General features: G+C 37.3%; 1 protein-coding gene across 1 annotated transcript in view; it reads right to left on the bottom strand.

The window, feature by feature from the left end:
* LOC127646435 (rap1 GTPase-activating protein 1-like) overlaps window positions 1-20,631 on the bottom strand; it is a 139,585-nt gene extending 118,954 nt beyond the window's left edge. The window contains exon 1 of the mRNA XM_052130094.1: window positions 20,515-20,631. The gene's annotated coding sequence lies outside the window, so the exon portion shown is untranslated. The remainder of the gene's footprint in view (window positions 1-20,514) is intronic.
* Between the last annotated feature and the right edge of the window lie 1,040 nt (window positions 20,632-21,671).

The raw sequence follows: 21,671 nt of genomic DNA, 5'->3' as shown, positions 1-21,671 counted from the left end.
TGTACCAGCCACTGTGTAGGCCTACCTGTAAGACTTATCAGAGTGATATATTACAAGAAATTGGACACAAAGATGCGCATTTGACGTAACCTGATTCAATTTTGAAGAAAAGACGAAAGAAAAGCCACCGATGCACATCTGATTTGATGTGCGTAGTGAGCTCTGCTGTTCACGAGTGCAATGAAAGCGCTTCTCTAAGACATGCACATGCATAGAGTTCTGGACCTCATTTCCCAATAACTATTGATCTTAGAGGTTAAGAGCATTTTCTACGAGTGATTTTATGAATGTTCGTTATTTTTTTATGTGCACCCAGGGTTTGATATAGCACCCACAACTCGCAAAACATGACTAGGCTCAATCCAGTTCGCAAGCTCCTTGTCTGTTGCTGTTAGTCAAAAAGACACGCTTGAAACACACTGTATTATATTTTTAAGAACAGACAAAAGAAAAGCCATCAATACTCATTTCTGATTCGCTGTTTGTTCAGAGGGGTGCAGCGGGACCCTGTATCGTGGAGCAAACGCATGTATCACTCCTTTTTCTCTGTTTCATGCGACTGAAAACGGTTTGCAAGAATAATGTTATCTATGAGAATGCTGCAAATGATCTCTGATCACCTCGTGATGTACTGCGAGTTTCGCTTTATTTCCACGAGCAGTTTGCTCTTACACATGGTGAATGCAACTCTGCTGGTTCAGTAATATAAATCTTTGTATTAAAGAAACAAAGACGAAAGTGATTAAATCATTAAGTAATACAAGACACGTTCATCTTGAACCTAAAATGTTGTTATAATTTCTTTTCTTTAGCATCATTAACTGTATTACCAAAACTCAATACAAACACATTTGATAAGAACACACATTTGGCAGCATTTTTTGGGAACACAAGGGAATTTATTAGGCTTATTTATTATGAGGATTATTATAATTATTTTTACATTTTATAATTGTCTTTAGTTCTTAATTTGTAGGCTATTAGTAATTGTTCACCTCTTGCCACGTACTGATGCTTACGTGATGGCAAATGGGGTGGTTGGAGATGATAAAATGTTTGGATTTGGGGAGGTGGTTATATATATATAAAAAAATTCAATCACTGTTATTTTAATAACTATTAAAATATTTGTTGTTGTTTAGTTAAAGTGCTATTTGAATTTAGAAATGTCTTTAATTACTTAAGTTTTCAATTTGTAAGTTTTTCGTGTTTCAATTCATTAATTAAATTTTAAAGCAAAATCAATAAAGCAAAAATATTCACCATCCTTGGGGGTTGAACATATAATCGGATATTGTGATATTTTAAATGCGATTATCATTAAAATATTTTTTTACATATGGCCCAGCCCAAAAGGGAAGTTACAGTTAAGTTGAACAATTGTAAAATGAAGTAATTTTATGGAGACCCCCCGCACAAATACGTGTACTCAATTCCATATTGCAACATGTTACCTATAAATTATTGCATATTTGTTTGTTTTTGAGTTGTCTATGGGCAATATAATTTTATTTGATTGAAAAACATTGTTTTTGAAAATAGTAAATTATGTTTGTGGTATGGCTCTTTCGAAAAAATGCATCAACCAAAAGTTAAAAAATTGGCTCCTTAGTAAAAAAAGATTCCCGACCACTGTGCTAGATGGACGTCTTGGACTGCTGTACTGTTTTTCGGTGTCGCTTTTTAGATGCCGTGTGAAGTGAAAAGAATTTCAACTATTTAAATTTGAAATGTGTCTCACAACACCTGTGTTCTGTTCTATTCATGATGTTGCATTTAGCTTTTTTAGTGCAAGGACACATTCAGTATGAACTGCTCCTACAAAAGTAAATAAAATGTCCTTAAAAACAAACAATTTCATATTTCTTTCATCTTGCAAATTTTGTTCATTTTTGAGATGAGGATGAGGGCATTTCAGGCAGTCTGTCCATGTTGGCATGAGCCTAACATTTCTAGTTTCTAAAGTTACAGGTTAATATACTGAAAATACTTAGTTTAATTGGATGCATGGCCTTCAAAGTCAACAACAAAATATTTCTCCTCCATTTTAAAAGTTGATAAGCCCATTTATTTTGTTTCCTAATTCTGCATTATGCACTTTATAATTAGATGCATTTTATTAATTGTAATTAGCCTTGCTTTTTCAATGCTGTCCGAGACATATCAGAACAGACCTGCAACCCACCAGTTGTGTCTAATATACCTGGAGAGAGGTATCCATTAGCATTTGGCTAATTTCTGCAGCTAACCAACCAAACCTGGACACCCTGGGTATGACTCTACACTACAAAGTTCCAGCAATGTGTACTTCAGCAACAATGGAAGAGAAACTTCGAAACATTCACAATCAGAACAAATCTGATGTTTAATTTACAGTTACAGATTTCACTGCACAACACCACATATATTGCAATCAAGTGATCTGGTTTAAAAAAAACAAAAAACACATTTACATGGAAGAGACTGCTTTTATCATCTGCTGTTTTATCACATCGTTTCTGGTTAGGACATGTAGAAAGACAGAAATGAGAGACATCGATAAATGGAAAGATACACAGAAGTGTTACATGGGTCTATGACCCGACTCCTGGTCTCTCCAACTGAGCCGCTTTCTACTTTGAGTCTAGCAGCCTCAGAAATCTGCAGAGGCCCCTTGTGTCCCCCTGTGGCCCTCTGTTTAAATCTTTCACACTAAGAAATCATTACTCACAATGTGCTTGGAGTGTCCCCACTGACCCCGCAACAATGACTAATAGACTAATTTACTGAGCTTCTCCTCTGTTTCCCCAAGAGCAGCGGAGGAGAGGAAGAGAGAGAGAGAGAGAGAGAGAGGAAAAAAACATGCAATATCTGAGTAAATTAGTCCCAAAAACAACTACATATTCAACACCCTCCTTTAGAAGTCTCTCTCGTGTGTGCACGCACACATATACACTCACACACGCAAAAAGAAGGATTCCAATCAATTTTACCAGCATGGATTTATATAACAGGGACATTTATGCTCTAGTCTTGATAATAAGGGTTGGTGAATACATTTCCTTTATTGATTCTGTTTTATTGATTTTATTGAATTAATATATAGAAAAACTAAACTAAAACAAAAAGATATATTCTAAATTTAAATTGCACTTTAAATGAAACAAAAATTAAACATTAAAAATATCTGTGAATATATGTGATCTTATATAATCACCTCCCCAAATCAAACATTTATCCTTCCAACCGCCCCATTTGCCATCACACAAGTTTCTGTCTATGACAAAAGGTGGCAAATTACTAATAGCATAAAAATTAAGAACTAAAGACAATTATAAATGTAAGGATAATAATTACAATTGTAATAATAATAATAATAATAACAATAATAATTGAAATATAAATAAACCATCACCTCTAGAAAGTTCAACATTACAGTTTCATATTAGGTGTAAGCTTAATAAATTACCTTGTGTTCCCAAAATAATGCATCCATCCATGGTTCTGCCATTTCCCGATATTGTCAATCATCGTCTGTCAATGAGTGTTGAAATTGACATCAGGATATTTGTAAGATATCGTCGATATCCGATTACATCGTCCTATCGCCCAGCACTGCATGGCTGTATCAATTAATCAATCAACCAAACAAGCAATTAATTAATTAATTAATATTTAGGTATACGTCTATACCAGGAGAGATTTGTGAAATACTAAGTCCACATCACTGTTTAGAAATTGTAACATAGCTCTAAATTATTGTCATGAGCATGTACTGTACAGTATATTGGAGCTTGTAGTCTCTGGATGATTCTATGTAAGTAAGTAAGTAAGTAAAATGTATTTATATAGCACTTGTCACAGATAAACATCACAAAGTGCTTCACAGTAAAATGTAATACAAAAACAAATTAAATACATTCCCCAAAATACAAACAACAAACACTACAAACAACCATAAAAAAAACCCTCGACTAACCAAAAGCCTGCTTGAAGAGCAAAGTCTTCAGTTGTTTTTTAGAATAATCAACTGAGTTTGCCCAACGTAAAACAAGAGGCAAAGCATTCCACAGCCTGGGAGCGACTGCCTGGAATGACTGGTCCCTCTAGTTTTAAAATGGGTACGGGGAACAACTAATAGCATCTGATCTAAAGACCTGAGACTCCGGGTAGGAGTGTGCGGCTGTATCAGGTCAGTGATGTAGGTAGGGACTTGGCCATGCAAGGCTCTAAAAGTAAGAACTAGAATTTTAAAATGAATTCTATACTGGACTGGTAACCAGTGAAGTGAAGCTAAAACAGGTGTGATGTGTTCTCTTCTCTTAACGCGGGTTAAAAGCCTTGCAGCAGAGTTCTGAACAACCTGGAGGCTGATGAAGCTCCTTCTTACTCAAACACGTAAAAAGACTGTTACAATAGTCTAAACGGGAGGAGATGAATGCATGAATAATCATCTCTAACTCACCTTTAGTCACAGATGATCTTAATTTTGAAATGTTCCTCAATTGAAAAAAGCAGTTTCTAACTAATTGTTTCAAATGAAGCTCCAAGGACATAGCTGACTCAAAGACAACACCTAAGCTCCTGAGGCTCGGATGGACAGACGGGCCTAAGTCAGCCAATATGTTGTATTATCTTTGGGATTTTACTTTCAGGGGCTGATAATTAGTGTTTCTGTTTTGTCAGAATTGAGAAGCAAAAAGTTCTCACATAACCACTTTTTAATACTAGACAGACAGTTAATTAAAGAGGACAATTTAAACAACTCAGTTTCCTTAAAGGAGCAATACAGTTGGATATCATCCGCATACAAGTGATAAGATATGTCGCTAACCTTACCAAGAGGAAATATATACAAGAGGAACAAAATAGGCCCCAAGACAGAACCCTGCGGTACCCCACACGACAACTCTGCAGTTTCAGACACAATCTGATTCAAATTCACACTAAAGCTTCTACCTGACAGGTAGGATGAAAACCATTTTAAAACTGATCCCGACATGCCAACCAAATCACGAAGTCTATTTAACATAACATTATGATCAATTGTGTCAAAAGCTGCTGAGAGGTCCAATAAGATCAACACTGTATATTTTTTAGAGTCAGCTGACATCATAATATCACTTGAAACTTTAAGTAACGGCGTTTCTGTGGAATGTGTTTTGCGAAAACCAGACTGGAATTTGTCAAATAACTCATTATTCTCTAGGAAAAGGGTGAGTTTTTCAGCTACAACTTTTTCTAGAATTTTTGACATGAAAGGAAGCTTCGAAATTGGTCTATGTGGTATCTGAAGAAGAGATATATGGTCAGCGCAGGCTATTAACGCAAGCTGATTATGTACTGTCTGTTGACCTCAGAGAAATTAGGTAAAGTGTGCAGTAAGAATGACGATTTAGAAAAGAAGAGGTTATAAATACAGTTCATATAACTTGAACAGATGAAGAGTTAAATAACAGTACTATGGATGCAACGACCCGATGCCTGGATATAGGTATCGGCTCTGACACTGAAGCTTTTAGACGGATCGGGTATCGGTCCAACGAGCCCGATCCAAATCCGATACTGCATGTTCGTTACTGTCAAGCTCAAAAAATTACATAAGACCCATAAAAACACAATTAAAGTAGTTCATATGACTCATGCATTTTATTCAAAGCCACTTGAAGACTTGCAATAGCTCTGTGAATCAGAAAAGGCTGTGTTTAATAAGTAAATATATAAAATGCACAAGCAGCTTCAGCGAGTCAGTGAATGGCGCAGCTCTGCTTACACACTTGTGGCTATTTTTAGCCTTCACAGCGGTGCGCAATATTTGAGCGTTACTCACGAACAGCATCTCAGATGTAGATACTCAATAGTTCAGATCACTTGTAAAATGGATTTAGAACGGCACCGGAGGAGCATTTTACCAGAATTTGAATAAGCAAATTAAACTTCTGTGAACTTGCCTACAAACAGACACACTTACATGACATCCTGGAGAGTTCAGAATGTCAAAATAAAAGCATGAGGGTTTAAAAGTTATGGGCACGATTGAGATATATTACTATTATTATATATTATTATTATTTGTTTACAAATAATAATAATATTCGAGTTGAATGGGTTCCAAAAAATAGCTGTGTGAATGAAAAGTGAGCTGATATCTTCCAACTAAATTGAACAAAATAGGCTATGTTCAGACTGCAGGCAAATCAGATTTCTTTCTCAAATCAGATCTTTTCAGGCAGACTGTCCACACTATTAATTGCAAGTGATCAAATCAGGTTTGCACATTCAGACATAACCAACCTATCTGCATGGGTTGCTTTAGTAACGATGTAGGCGGGAAATATGGAGGTGTATCATCCCGCTCTCCAAATAACCGCCCTGTCCAATCGCGGTGCAGAACTCCTCCATCGCACAAGAAAAACTCAGCGATGGAGGAGACCATTAAATATTGTGATGTTCTGTGCTACAGTCACCGATTTGTGACATCATCGTTGTGTGTCGTGTTAAGAGTGACGCAAAAGACCATTTGAAATCCGAATTGAGCAGCCAGAGTGTCCGGACTGAGACACATATTAAAAAAATCCGATTTCAATCGCATTTGAAACAATCTCCCGATGTGGTTTGAATCAGATTCGTAAAAATACGATTTCATGTGTTTTTTTTGCTGTCCAGACTATCAAAAACTCTGACAACGCTGGTATCGGATAGGGATCGTCTCGGCAGATACTGAGATTTCTGATATCAGAAGAGAAAGTGGTATTGGAGCATCCCTGTGATGCTCCAATAACAGTACTGTGACTCAAGAGAATAGTTTCTTGTCCATGTGTTTAATAAAGATAGTGTACATTTGTTAGAATCACAATGTCTTTGCAATGTACAGCAATGTGTGATGCTTTGGCGAAATAGTATTGTTCTCTTCCATGAGGTTTGCTAAGGTATCTTTTCTAAAGACTATACTGAGAACATGAATATGTAAAAGCAAACAGGCAGATTCTGTATAAACCAATAAAGATAAACATGATTGTTTCAGGTGCTGAAATTGTGATTTGAGAAATGTGTCTGGGGGGGGGAGACACATTTTTTATTGAGGTAACAAATGTGGAAATTTAATATTGACTATTTCTGATTGACTAATTGACTGTTTCTTTAAAACTGCAGACATATCAAATAGAAAAATATTGAACAAAATGTGTATATACAGTATATTGGACAACATTTTTTAATTGCAATTATTAAAAAAAATATATTGCAATTGTGGTTTGAACTGCGACAATAATTATTCATGTTTTTTATTAAAACCTAGTAAGTGCTTCAAAATTAAGCTATGTTCAAACATGCTCCACTACCAACAGAAATACTGTTCTAGAAAAGAGAAGGATGAAAAGGACAAAAAAAAAAAAATTACAACAGAGGGGAAAACACCTTCATGCTGTATCTGTTCACGGTTTACCTGTTTTTGTCCACTTTGTGATAGGGCTTCAGCCCACTTTATTTTTGGAACCCAATGATAAGTTATAATCAAGTTAAGAAATTATTGTGAAAATATATTTATGTACAATAATAATAAATAATAATAATAATAATAATAATAATACAGCGTTTGCTGAATCTCTCTCTATTTGTTTATGTCCTGCTGTTTTCTGTTAAGCAACATCAAACTGCAAACGCATCAAAAGCGGAACAAAACAGCACTGTCCCTATTTGGACCAATTATCATCACGGCTCAATGGACAGAAAAGCGTGAGCGAAGCACGGATGCATTTACTTGCAGAGCGCAGATCATTATAGCTCTGCAAGAACCAGTGAGAAGCACAGTGTGAGTCGCCGAATCCATTACACAGAATACCGTGTTGCAAACCTCTATAAAAACACTTGATGAGTAAACTAGTTTTAAACAACATTAAATGGATTTTGGTGTGAAATATTATACACCAAAAGCTTTTGCTGTTGGCAGGATTGTTGAACATGTTCCTCCTGAGCTTTACTTAGAAACTTTATTTAAATTCGTATCTGCTTGTGGCAACACTCACTCTTCACAAAATGACTATCCAATTAAAATGACAAATTCAAACAGCTGTAATAAACTAGCTGTGTCCCAATCTCCAAAACTACTTCCATGGGAATGAAAACGATTTATCTGATTGAAGCAATTCCAAGTCAATCTAATTTAACGGCATTGTCAAGGAGATGAAAATGTCAGTACAAAAGAATGTGATTATTTTATTTATGCATAAAGCCAACAAATGTACTTGTCTAAAGTGATTCAACAGAAGGCATTATAAACAAGACCCTATGGCCCAAGCCCCAAGAGCTTCTCATTTATTTCCTGGAGCGTTGGAAATCACAAAGCATCAAAATAATTATAAATTAAAAGTAATGCCTGGTGGAAAGGTGGTTCCAGGATCCTGGATAAGAAGAGAAGTTGTGAACATGACCCGTTTGAAAATACCAATACATTTCTCTGAATGAGATCTTGTAACATTACCTAAAATGTTAAGTTTTGATGCAGTGTGTGAACTGAGTTGTAAGATTAGCGGTTTGAACACGTATGAGTTTAGGACATGCTAATGTAAGATTTTTGTCAACTGATAAAAAACGAACTACATCTCAGAGTTTAATGGCAATTTGGAGCTGATGTGTGAATGGCTGCAAAGTGGAAAAAGAAGGAAACCATTGCATGTGTGAATAGCAGATGTGGTGCATTTGCCAGTAAAAGTAATCCAACATTTTTATTGCAATTTACCAGGTTGCATGAGTGAATGGTCTTTGTCTTCTCTACAATATTCAGCAATTAAATCAGCTTGAATCATTTAAAGTTAAGGCCCTATAAAACATTTTCAAACAGTTTTGTATATAAATTAAATCTTAGGAGCACCACATTTGTATATTTTTTTACTTTATACTCTTAGAGAAATTTAAGATTAAATAAAACGTTAAATTTCATTCCCTTTCCAAATCTAGCATTCCAGTGGAATTCAAAATCTGTCTGTCAGATATTTATTGGAGCAGTGGTGTCTCATGTTTTCATACACCAAAAACTAAAAATAGCACAGATGGGAGAAAGAATGCGTCCATGATGCCTTTGTTCTCAAAACAGCAGGGCAGCAGCTGAATGACAGAGAGCTTCACCTCTTCAGATTTGTAACTTGACACCGCATCTTTTAAAAGTGGCCTAAGATATGTATCGACCGTCAAAGATGCCTGTCGGTGATGTAGAAAAACATTTAAATCCAGACAGGCACTTGAAGGCTGTCCACTTGAAAGTCCACTTAGGATGAATCTCCCATGACGGCCCCATTTCTCTCCTCTTCACCCGTGTTACTGACTGAGCACCAGTAGGTGGGGTCAAGGGTATAATGATGGAAAAATAGGCGTTGCATATGCAGATATATATTTTGGTCCTTGTGACATCACAAGTTCCACGAATTCAAAACAAGCCATTTTTTTTAGATTGGTTTAAATAAATGCTTTTTCTATTAAAGCAGGACATTTTCTGTTCTGAAACGTACAGTATGTTTTTAATAGTACAATGACCTCAGTAGTGTAGTCTAGATACCTATCTTTCTTAGGATTCTGCTTATGCCCACCTGAAATAAAATGAGTTGCCAAAACGAAGTCATTTGACCCAGAACTTTTTCAATCTACTAATGCGATCCCACAGCACAATTGAGTGAATTGTGTGTACTTGTGTGTGTAGATATTATTATTATTTTTTTGTGTGTACAGAGATTCTCTCTAAATGCACACAGAGCAACAAAAGGTGGGACTTCAACTGATAGCACAGGCAAGAGAGACAGTCCGACTAATCTAATCCACCAATCAGAACATTCATTTCAGACGTGATTGGATATTTGCTAGCCAATCATATTTTCTATTTCAGTAAGGGGTGGGACATTTCCAGCATCTCATACTAATGCAACCCTGGAGTAACCATAATTTGCACTGTACATTTTTTTTCGCTGATATATATATATATATATATACATACATACATACATACATACACACACACACACACAGTATCTCACATACTGTACACCCCTCACATTTTTGTAAATATTTGATTATATCTTTTCATGTGACAACACTGAAGAAATGACACTTTGCTACAATGTAAAGTAGTCAGTGTACAGCTTGTATAACGGTGTAAATTTACTGCCATTAATGTCTAAACCTCTGGCAACAAAAGTGAGTACTGAAAATGTCCAAAAGGCCCAAAGTTTCAATATTTTGTGTGGCCACCATTATTTTCCAGCACTGCTTTAACCCTCTTGGGCTTGGAGTTCACCAGAGCTTCACAGGTTGCCACTGGAGTCCTCTTCCACTCCTCCATGACATCACGGAGCTGGTGGTTGTTAGAGACCTTGTGCTCCTCCACCTTCCATTTGAGGATGCCCCACAGATGCTCAATAGGGTTTAGGTCTGGAGACATGCTTGGTCAGTCATCACCTTCACCCTCAGCTTCTTTAGCAAGGCAGTGGTCGTCTTGGAGGTGTGTTTGGGGTCGTTATCATGCTGGAATACTGCCCTGCGGCCCAGTCTCCGAAGGGAGGGGATCATGCTCTGCTTCAGTATGTCACAGTACATGTTGGCATTCATGGTTCCCTCAATGAACAGTAGCTCCCCAGTGCCGGCAGCACTCATGCAGCCCTAGACCATGACACTCCCACCACCATGCTTGACTGTAGGCAAGACACACTTGTCTTTGTACTCCTCACCTGGTTTGACCAAATAAGTTTATCTTGGTCTCATCAGACAACAGGACATGGTTCCAGCAATCCATGTCCTTAGTTTGCTTGTCTTCAGCAAACTGTTTGCAGGCTTTCTTGTGCATTATCTTTAGAAGAGGCTTCCTTCTGGGAGGAATTTGATGCAGTGTGCGGCGTATGGTCTGAGCACTGACAGGCTGACCCCCCCCCTTCAACCAGCAGCAATGCTGGCAGCACTCATACATCTATTTACCAAAGACAACCTCTGGATATGACGCTGAGGACGTGCACTCAACTTATTTGGTCAACCATGGCGAGGCCTGTTCTGAATGGAACCTGTCCTGTTAAACCGCTGTATGGTCTTGGCCACCTTGCTGCAGCTCAGTGTCAGGGTCTTGGCAATCTTCTTATAGCCTAGGCCATCTTTATGTAGAGCAACAATTCTTTTTTTCAGATCCTCAGAGAGTTCTTTGCCATGAGGTGCCATGTCGAACTTCCAGTGACCAGTTTGAGGGAGTGTGAGAGCGATGACACCAAATTCAACACACCTGCTCCCCCTTCACACCTGAGACCTTGTAACACTAACGAGTCACATGACACCGGGGAGGGGAAATGGCTAATTGGGCCCAATTTTGACATTTTCACTTAGGGGTGTACTCACTTTTGTTGCCAGAGGTTTAGACATTAATGGCTTTGAGTTATTTTGAGGGGACAGCAAATTTACACTGTTATACAAGCTGTACACTCACTACTTTACATTGTAGCAAAGTGTCATTATAGAAGATATAATCAAATATTTACAAAAATGTGAGGGGTGTACTCACTTTTGTGAGATACTGATATATATATATATATATATATATATATATATATATATATATATATATATGCTTGATGAACATTTGATTTCAAAATCTTAGGCAGCAAAATCCCCCTTTGCTGTAATAATAGCTTCCACTCTTTTGGGAAGGCTTTCCACTATACTGTATGTAGTAACATGGCTACAGGGATTTGCTCACATTCAGACACAAGGCTATCAGTGAGGTCAGAAACTGATGTTGGTTGATGGGGCCTGACTTACAGTTGCTGTCTAGTTCACCCCAAAAGTGATCAGTGGGGTCAGTGGGGTCTGGGCTTTGTGCAGGCCAGTCAATTTCTTCCACGCCACACACAATAAACCATTTCTTTTTGGACATCACTTTGTTCACAGGGGCATTGTCATGCTGGAACAGAAAAGACTATCCCCAAACAGTTGCCACAAATTTGGAAGCACACAAAGCCCAAGCCATTATATAAAGAAACATTAAGGTTTTTCTTTACTGGATTTAATGGAGTAACCAAATTCATTCATTAGAACGGGGTGTCCACATACTTTCTGTCAGTTTACGTTCTGCTGCAAATTGTGCTTAGCTGATGTAAATGATCGGAGTAAAGTGATCGGGCAGACTGCCGATCCCCGATCAGTTAAAAAATGCCCATATCGGCTCCGATCCGATACTTGCAATTAGGATCGAGATATAGGATATATGCATATACATTTAAATGTATATTTCTAAATAGGAAAACAATTTCACTATACACAATAAAACAAATACCCATTCATTTTTATGTAGGCTATACAGTATATTGTAATACAAGATAACATGTTACCGTGAACATTACTACAATCATATTAGCTACGCCACTGCCTTTGAGCTACTTAACCATTTATAGTTGCCTTATGTGTTGATTGTCAAGCACAGTGGACAGAAAACAAGATACACACATCTTAACATCATGAAAATGGCTCTAATGCAGAGTTTCATTGTCATTACAAACCTGTATGATTTTCTTCTGTGAATGTTAGCCTCAGTCACCATTCACTTTCATTGCATCTTTTCCCCATACAATGAAAGTGAATTACTGAACCTGGCTGTTCCTTAACATTCTGCAAAACTGCTTTTGTGTTCCATGGAAGAAAGTAAGTAGGCTTTGAAGTGACATATGCGTGAGTAAATGATGACTGAATTTTCAAGGTATTACCTCCAGGAAATGCAAATCTAGTTGTTGTTAGACTATTTTATAATTAAAATGTTTTCCCTAGATTAATTCCAAAACATACAGCAGCAGGCTTCTGTAAAAAAAAAATGCCCAATATGAACTACAGTGGGTGGAATTCTACAAGGAATTCATATGGCCAAAGTTGTTCTGATGAAAGTAGGTTTGGCTGTTGCATCGTGGGCCTGCAGGAAACATTCTCCATGCGCTCTCTCAATATCGCTCTCCCTAAACATCCTTGGCCTCGATTGCCCTTGCTGAAAATACTTACTGCCGGAAGCCCCAAACACGAAACGTGACCTTGTCCCGAACTATCAGTCCTTTTTTGGCAAGCCTATATTGGATTCTGTGCACTTCTTTGCTAGATGTTCGAGTGTGTGTTTGCATGTGTATACTACTGTGTTTTATCCCAGATATTAAGCCATAATATGAGATATAAGAATAAATAAGAGTGAATATCATCATGGCTGCGATTCAGAAATTGTTGTTATATAGGGTAACACTTCTGTAATCAAAAAGTTAATATAGAGCAATTTACATATGGCCAGGTATTTTGTATATTTTTGCTACAAAAACAAAAATAGTTCCAAAAGAAGCAAAAGCAGGATCTATGGTGTTCTGCAATGATCAGCGAGAGTAATTTGTAAGTGTAACTTGACTTGTATTCAAACAATAGTTGTATAAAAGACAAGGTTCTACCTTATCAACTTCATTGCTTTTTAAAGATCTTTTTATCCTGAAATTGATCCCTGCAACACATTCCAAAAAAGTTGAGACGGGCAATTTAGGACTAATAACAATCTGACGAGCTAAAAAAGCAAGTTGATGTGAAACAGGTGATGTTAAACAGGTGAGGCTGTCGTGTTATAGTATATAAAAGCCTCCAAAAAAGCCTAGTTTTTCAAGAGCAAGGATGGGTCGAGGCTTGCCAATTTGACAAAAGACACATCAGCAACTAATCCAGCGCTTATACTTTTGAGGAACATTAAAGACAAATTGGAAGTATTTTAGGAATTTCACTCTCTACAGTGCCAAATATAGTTACCAGATTCAAGGAAACTGGTCAAATCTCGTCTGTAAAGGACAAGGCCAAAAAACAATTCTGAATGCAAGTGATCTCCAATCCCTCAAACGTTACAGTCTTAAAAACTGTCGTGAGTCTGTAATGGACATTATGGCATGGGCTCGGGAAGAAGTCAGCTTTTCAAATATTATTCTCAAATATTGTTGTCGTGATCTCTGGGGAGGAAAAGGACCAACCAAGCTGTTATCAGCGTCAAGCCCAAAAGGTAGTGTCTGTCATGGTAAGGGGGGTGTGAGTGCCCATGGTAAAATTTTTTAGGAACATATGCCGCCATCCAGACACTGTCTTTTCCAGGAACGTCATTGCATTTTCCAGCAGCACAATGCCAAACCACATATTGCCACATTACAAGTGCATGGCTGTGCAGGTACTAAATTGGCTTGCCTGCAGTCCTGACCTGTCTTCAATTGAGAATGTGTGGCACATTAAGAAATTGAAATATGGTAACGAAAGCCCTGTACAATAGCGCAGCTGAAGACCTGCATAATGGATGAATGGGGGGAAAACTCTACAAATTTGTGTTAAAAAATGCTTAATAAGTGTTATCAGAAGATATGGTGATGTTACACAGTGGTAAACACTGGACTGTCCAAACTTTTTTGGAGTGTGTTCCAATCATCTGATTTGAAATGAGTGGATATTTTTCACAAAAGTACTGTTGTATTCATTTCAATAAATCACAGGGTGAATAGAACTTAAAAATCACTATTTTTGTTTTTATTAGCATTTTCATTACTGACCCAACTTTTTTGGAATAGGGGTTGTACTATGAGCTCGAAAAAAATAGTTTTAGATATAGTTACATGATTCTACGAGACCAGGTTGAAGAAACCAGATACATATTCAATTTATTCCCACATTTTAAAGTGTACCAAATAAAAATGGGACTGAAACTGTAAAATCCAATATGATTTTGGCTGTTTAAACTACAGTTCAATCAATATGTTTTTTTTTTTAAATGGCTAATGCCAATATCCAGAAAGCATTGTAGCCGATAGGCCCATATTTAACACAATTCAATATAATAGTTGATGACATGTACATAACTTAGCTAAACAATAAATTAAATTTTATTTAACATTATATTAACTCACATTTTCACACTAACCTTTAACTTTGTAAAAATAAAATCTTTAAAAAATAAGTTTTTGTGCGCTTTTTATGAGTGCTCAGTTTCATGAGGTTTGTAAATAAACTCTTTTAAATATATATATATATTTGCAGATGATACATGAGGTTTTATTGATATTTGCCTTTTTATCATTGGACAAGATGACACGAGCACTCGAAATTAGACCATGTTGCAAATAAACTATTATTGTTATAACGTGGTGGTACGCAACAACAAAACAAGCTGGTCAAATGTTCATTTGGTCATTTACATGTCTCAGATTGGTCCTTCACGAGCAAGCAGGTGATTCTGGGTGCCGTCATGGCTTAAGATGCCAATAATTAAAAAATACCAATTATCGGCCTCTGCGATATATGGGTCGACTACTAGTTTACACTGTCGTCCAAAAACAGGTCTTGTGCCTCATTCAACAGTGGTGTGAATGAAGCCTTAGATAATTGAAGAGGCTGCTTGGGCTGTCAGCATTGTGTTATACCATTAAACCCTTTCAGCCTCCATCTCCTTCATGTTTAAAAATAAATACACAAACACTTCCTTTAGATTCTAGTCAATTAACTTTCAGCGTGTCCATCTATGCCCTTTCATCCATTTATATGCCTCTATAACTGCACCTAAACCCTTCAACGGCACTGAACTTTTAGCCTCGCCCAGATGCTAGATTGAATAATCAATTCTCCTCCACTCGCTCTAGCTAATCTAATAGTGTTATTTTTCTCCAGTGGAAACCTCTGCAGGGTCATCAGACTTGTAAGATCGGGGAAAAGCCAGCAATCAGCAAATAGCTGCAGGAACCCTTTGCCCTCAGTGGCATCTTAACAGCTGTCCATCTCTGTAAACAGACGGACCACAGAATAATGTTCGCCTCAGGCAGGAACGAGGGAGTTGGGAGTAAAGGGTATTCAGGAGAGAGAGAGGAAATGAAGCAGAGAAAAATACATATAGAGAGAAGGAATAAAGAGGCAGAGGACCTTTTTACACTTGGCATCAACATCTAACACTTATTACAGAGACAATCCCCCCCAGAGCAACCTTGAGTTAAGTGCCTTCCTCAAGGACACAATGGTGGTGGTTGTGGGGATCGAACCGGCAACCTTCTGATTACCAGTTATGTGCTTTAGCCCACTATGCCACCACCACTAAATTACTACATGCCATATAATACTGCTACTGTCCTGAGTCCTGACTGCTTTATGTAAACAAAGCAGAGAATGCTAATGTTGTAAGATCAAGATTCAATTTGTTTTCATTCAGCATTTACACAGGTGTACAAGAGCTTAATTTTACACTAAAGGGCTAAGACGGCAACAGAAGAATACTTACACGTGCGAGATAGAGCCAGGTAAATTTTAGCTTGCCATTAGCCCTTGAACAGAGGAGGGGGTATAATTATAGTGGGCAGAGTTTGTGGGAAGTCGATCTGTGAATGCAGCTATGACGACTAGATTGCGTTTAGATTACGCTGATATCCGATCACAATGCGTCCCCGAAAACATCAGTATCAGAACACAAGCCAATCGGAACACATTCCGTTCAAAAATGCGTTTACACTTGTCTTTTCAATGCGTATGTGGCCAACATACAACTACAGGTCACCAGAGAGGACGAAAGAGTAATCTTCTGTCGACAATAATGAAAGAGAGGGTAGTAAGAAAGAAGCAAGAGGTGAGAGTGAGTGAGAGAGAGGTAGATTAGAGAGGCTGAAGGGGCAGAAGGGCAGAACACAGCCAATAATGGGGTGGAAGACGTGCCCAATATTATTATAAAAATAAACAATCTTTTCAAAACCGCATTCTGAATATGCCCTCTCGTCTAGGTGCGTCTCTCAAAACAAGTGACTCAGTATCCACAGTTTTCTAGAAAATGAACCTGAGAATGTCTTGCTTAAAGTAGTCTCTGATTATTAAGCTGGGATAGCTTTCAGCACATCCAATACTCATCTTTTATAGATATGGACTACCATCCAATTCTCATTACCATAATGCGTCCGGGCGTTTTAGCATACCATTTTCTTTTCTTTTTTTTAATTAGCAAATATTAAAGACGGTACATTTACATTTATTCATTCGGTACACCAAGGAACTACTACTATGATGTGCAGTATAAATAATGTAACATTTTATGTAAATAGTATTTTTTTTTACATTGCGTTAATGAAAATATTATAATGACTTGGAATGTCCTGATATCGGAATCGGGTCCGATACCTTGCTCATGTACTGGTACTCGTAAAAATCTCTGCTATCAAAAACCAATACGAACATTACCCACATTAAAATCACGTTATGAGATCATTTTACCAAAAGCTGCAATTTATATATAAATATATAGTTTGTGGCATGCTGCAAATGTGAGCACTTGTGAATAAAGCACTTGTGAATTTAATGCTCCACTTTTGCTTCTACAGGGAAACACCGTCATAAGCATCGAGCGCACTGTTTGTAGCAGATGACAGTGAACGGAGCGCAAATTCACTTTGTAGTGCAAGGCACTTACAGAGTACATCTTTATTTATTTAAATAGCAGCCATTTGGTGGTTTAATAATCACTTTCACGTAGTGACCAGCTTTTCCGTAGTGGGAAGCTGGCACCTTATGTGAGAGATCTGTGGTCATAACAACACAGAAACACTTCAAAATAAAAGCTCAGCCAAAATAAAAGCTCAGTTTAAATTAAAAAATTATGACATAAATGTAATATTCACTGTTATTTACATTTATGCATTTGACAGACGCTTTTATCCAAAGTGACTTACAGTGCACTTATTATAGGGACAATCCCCCCGGACAGGGTTCGAATTATGATTTCATCTTTGTGGGGGTCTCTTAAAAAAAAAAAAAGTAGCCTATAAGCAGGCGTGGTGTGTGTGATAAATAATTGCTTAACACTGCACTTGATTCTTTTGATTTCAATGTTTATTAATACAGGAGTAGAGAAACGAGTAGACTGTCCTCTGATGATGTTTTTCGTTTTTTTTAAATAAACCCGAATTTTGCCAAAGTTGTACCTGATGTTGGTAGCAGTCTTCTTATTTTTGGTGGCATGGTTGCTGGTTCTGAACTTTACATTATTTCTAAAATATTCTAACTGATCCCCCAGCGTGAGTTATTCTAGGTGACCGTTATTTAGAACCTGTCACTTTAATGTTTCCATGGTGACGCATCATTGCTTGTCACGTTACACAGCGCAACCACAACACAGCGCTGAATGAATGATGATCTGCTTTTATGTCATTTTTCCTTTTTTATACAAAATATTCACAAATGTATTAGCTATAACATGAAACACTGATATTCCGATTGTCAAATATGTGCAAGTGGATGTGTTTTGTTGTTTAAACGCCTTTATAACGATCGCGTTAAGTTAGTTGAGCTGTATGTGCGATGGGCGGCGCCATGTTATTTTACAACACGTCAATTCCTCAACTTCTCACGAAATACATGAAAGTAAGTGGCCGGTGAACTGGGAGAAGAATAGAGTAAAATGTAAAGCTACTTACACAATGTGTATCTGATATGAAAACGTGACTTATTGTAACGTAACGTTAATGGAAATGATTATTATTGCCGCTTCCCTAGACATCAGTGTGTATTTTACAAACTCAAAATATTTTTTTGCTAGTACTAATGTGTATTTAAATGTCTGAAACCTAAAATAAACATTATGTGGTTGAAAACACAGAACAGTTGATCTGTCTATGGTTGTGATACATGACAGCAGCACTGAGCCCGTCTGTCTCTGGCTCAGCGCCAGCCAAAGCGCGAAAGCACGTTTGAATTTAGCAGTTGATCACGTGATGCACTGACCGTTCTAATCACACCGGTGTTGATCGATCATACGTGCAAAAGGGTTAACATAAACATTGAAGGAATATATTGAAGGAAAAAATGCTTTATTTGTAATTTAATATAATGGTGCTGATGATTTTTAGAGACCCCCACAGGTGTATGATTTTACTGCTTTCATGGGAGCTCATCCTCTCTCTATGGGAGCTCAGCTCCCACTGGCTCCCACGTAATTCGAACCATGCCCCCAGAGCAACATGGAGTTAGCTGCCTTGCTCAAGGACACAATGGTGGTGGCTGTGGGGATCGAACCAGCGATCTTCTGATTAACAGTTATGTGCTCATCCCGAATAATTACCTTCTTTTTTCGCACTGTGGTAATGAGAATTAGGAGTAAAATGTGCATAATTCTCATGAAAATAATGTTACAATGTAAAAAAATGTACATTGTAAATTTATAAATTATAAATTATTTCATCGTTTACTCACCCTCATGCCATCCCAGATGTGTATGACTTTCCTTTTTCAGCAGAAAACAAATTAAGATTTTTAGAAGAATATCTCAGCTATTTAAGTCCTTACAATGCAAGTAAATGGTGACCAGACATTTGTAGCTCCAGAAATCACATAAAGGAACATTAAAGTAATCCATAAAACTCCAGTGGTTAAATCCATATCTTCAGAAGAGATTTAATAGATATGAGCACAATTTTACTTCTGATAGCCACATATGGTGTCTTAGTTTCACTTTCACATCTGACAGAATCAGAAAATGACTTAAATTTTAAACAGTTTCTCACCCAAACATTTCATACTGCTTCTGAAGATGTGGATTTAATTACTACATTTACATTTATGCATTTGGCAGACGCTTTTATCCAAATGCCCTTATTACAGGGATAATCCCCCCGGAGCAACCTGGAGTTAAGTGCCTTGCTCAAGAACACAATGGTGGTGGCTGTGGGGATCGAACCAGCGACTTTCTGATTACCAGATTACCAGTTATGTGCTCTAGACCACTACACCACCACCACTAGAGTCATCTGGATTACTTTTATGTTTACTTGATTTTTGCAGCTACAAAAGGTCTGATCACCATTCATTTGCATTGTAAGGACCTACTGAGATATTCTACTAAAAATCTTTGTGTTCTGCAGAAAAAAGAAAGTCATACGCATCTAGGATGTATATAATGTACATTTTTAAGGGTGAACCATCCCTTTAATTTACCTAAATAAAAGGCATTTTGTACTAGATGTAAAATCAAGTGTCATATTTGTATCATTTGCAATTGGAGTCAAACAGTATCAGGACATTTGACAGGTTCCATGAGAATCATCCATTTATGAATCAACATGAAGACTGAAAATGTATTTTTGCATCAAGTACACCTTTAACACACTGGATCAAAACACTGTATTATTACAGTTGCATCCCTTATAATAGTATAGCAGTGATGCTAAAAAAAAATACACTGGGCTTGACTCATGGTCACATATTTGCTGAAGTACAAAAACAGGCTCGAAACAGCAGGTCTTAAAGTCTTCTAAACACCACTTCTCACCACTCATCTCTGTCCACAACTAAACATAGTGGTTCATTTTTATGTAATACATGGTTTTGATATGACAGAGTGTCAGGGTCAAATATGACAGAGTGTCAGGGTCAAACACACACACATATATATATATATATATATAATACTCGACTGCTTCAACATGGCATGTAAGATGAGGAACGCAACTTGCACATTCTTGTTATTAATGTATAAAAACATAATAAAGTGTTGTGACTTACCAGCAGTTGTGTACAATCTCACTCTTGATGATGCACTGGGACAGGTGAAGTCTTCTCTTCCCTTGCTACTGTGTAACGAGGCTTACCTAATGGCTCGCGAAACTGTTAAAAAAAAAACAGATATATGTGTATACAGCAGTTATCAAAGCAATAATTGTGGTTTGAGCAAATAATGAACGGTTGACTATGTTTGTGAATTAGAATGGAAAGAGAGGAACAATCTAAATGAACGCTGTCCACTCTGAAGATGCTGGTGGGGAATGAATGCGTTTCCCCTTTCAAAGAATCAAGCCGAGGCTACAGAACGCCCGGGTCACGTGACCACTCAAGCGAGCGCGCTTCGAACTCAACATCACTGTGAGTAAAATGTAGCTGTAATAAATATATTTATTTTTGCTGTAGACTATAATAGAATATGTCATGTCTACTTAACCATTTCGGCGGAATACACATAAATAAATACATAAACATATAAGTGGACACGTGCAGTTGTTGCCTCAGGTGTTAACCTTTCTGCTTGAGCTAACCGTTAAAATTATTTTCGTACTTTCGTTCAGCTATATTAAATAATATTTTTTGACTCGAATACAACCAGTGAATTTAGGTGTTACCACATAGCATTTTTAAGTTACCTGGCAAAACAGGTATAAAAGGTGAGGCTGTGGAAAGTGCAGTAGCCTCTGGCGTGGCGTCTCAGTTCCGAAAAGACAACTGGACCCGCCTATCCGAGATTCTCATTGGTCAACAGGTGTGTACGTCAGTGCGTTGCAACAAAATTTGTTGTTGTTTTTTTTTTTTTTTCTACCTGTCAAAAGGTTTTTTTCTCGATGTACATCGATGTTATCTATCAAATTGACTGTACAAAGAATTTGGAAGTGGACATTTGCATCTCCAAATTATAGCTGTCCGATATCATAAAATATACCTACTGTAGATTCGGTTGATTAATGTGAATATTTACAAACGCAACTTAAATTTTTCCGTGAAAAAATGTCTTGACAAGAAATTTAATTTAACAAAAAAGGTGGAACATTAGATGTGATCTAGGAGCTTTATACATTGGGTGCCACTGAATAGACTAATTCTTTCCCTCACAGCCTCATTTTCATTCATGTCAAAAATCAAATATGGTGCTGTTGAGCATAAGGTCTATATAT

The sequence above is a fragment of the Xyrauchen texanus genome, chromosome 7 (assembly GCF_025860055.1).
Source record: "Xyrauchen texanus isolate HMW12.3.18 chromosome 7, RBS_HiC_50CHRs, whole genome shotgun sequence".
Classification (NCBI taxonomy): Eukaryota; Metazoa; Chordata; class Actinopteri; order Cypriniformes; family Catostomidae; genus Xyrauchen; species Xyrauchen texanus.
This window is presented reverse-complemented; position numbering and strand designations above follow the sequence as displayed.